Source organism: Aplysia californica, unplaced genomic scaffold, assembly GCF_000002075.1.
Source record: "Aplysia californica isolate F4 #8 unplaced genomic scaffold, AplCal3.0 scaffold00316, whole genome shotgun sequence".
Classification (NCBI taxonomy): domain Eukaryota; kingdom Metazoa; phylum Mollusca; class Gastropoda; order Aplysiida; family Aplysiidae; genus Aplysia; species Aplysia californica.
In genome coordinates this window covers 558,257-559,861 of record NW_004797586.1, presented here as the reverse complement: position 1 = coordinate 559,861, position 1,605 = coordinate 558,257, and positions in this window count along the sequence as shown.

Genomic DNA, 1,605 nt, shown 5'->3' with positions numbered 1-1,605 from the left:
ACACACACGCACACATACACACACACACGCACACATACACACACACACGCACACATACACACACACGCGCGCGCGCATAACGAAACGTAACATGTTTTACCACACAGTCCACGTCACCAAATATATCCTACCATTCACTCCTTGAAAAATAAACAGTTCTATATGAAGATTTTTAACTAAACTGCCATTGTGAGAAATGAGTTGAGCGCTGCGTTTAAAATCTACAGGCTATTTAATTTTTCTTAGGTTTTTAGTAAGCGTTTTACTGCCTTTGCAACACAAAGTTATATCAATGCCGAAGATTAGAGGTGTTACAAGAGAGTAAAAACCAAAAAGAAAACGAAAGATAAGGATGTTTGATAGGAAAGAAGGAGCTAACCACACCAGAGCACTCGGCAACCACCCACTATTATTTGTCATTGGAAGAAACCGCTACAGTTAACCTAAGAACAAATGAATGTTGGGAAAAAATATGTTTAAAGTAAGTGTATGTGTTTAACGCCCCTATCAACACTATTAGGTTACTTTAGATGCAGGACCTCCGATTTTAACGTCCGTCTCCGATAGGACCGAGCCAAATGGGTTGAGAGCCTTGAAAACTTCACAAAGCGACCCAATTCCAGGAACGCCCAGGCTGGGATCCGAACCTGGACCAACTGCTCCGTAGTCCAGCATGATATCAACTGAGCTAACGGAACGCTCAAGTTGAAAGAGTAATCCTGCTGAACATGGATAGAGCAAACATCATGCGACATAAATGCAGCAGTAGATGAAAGGAGTCATTCGTGCACATAAATAAACACACACACAAACACACACATACACACACACACACGCGCGCACACACACAATCTAGAACAACGAAGTTGAGCTGAAAAGAAAGTTAAGGAATCCGAACATGAGAGTGACCGTGATGTTCGTTAATTCATGTTTTTATTTTTCAGTACCTGCCAAAAGGGGAACGATCCCCAATACATTTCGAACACAGTTTTCGTAGAATTCTGACTATTTGCTTTGATTAGTTTGATCAATGAAAAAAAAAAACTACCAATGTTAGTACCCTGATACAGAATACGCTATCAAAGAGACAAATACGAACACATTCATAGAGAGACATGCATACGATGTACTTGAAGTCCACACACAGAAACAAATAGAACTATCAAACTACTGTAACTCCCATGAGTTAGTTCTCATCAACAATGACAAACACCTTCCTCGTTTCGTTCACAAGAGAGCAGCTTGCAGTTCGTTTAAGTGAAAATATTGAAATTCAATGGACACCTGGCGTTGGAGCGGAAGTAATGTACAAAAATAAGTGTTGAGAGTTTAACTTAATGTTACTTTATTGTTTGCTTTTCCCATCCTGTTAATAACGATCGCGGGTAAGATTACGTTTCCTTGTTTCAAAAATGTTTGAATGGAAGAAGAACGAATATAGTTTAAAAAGGTTTTATGATCGTCACACGTCTTACACACGTCAAGAGTTGTGCCTCTACTCCACTTTGATGTTAAGAGGTAAAGGGTAGGGGTCTCTTGAATTAAATATGAGAAACGGGGAAGACAAATGTTTGTTTGCTCGTTTTTTTAGGAGAGGGGCGGGGG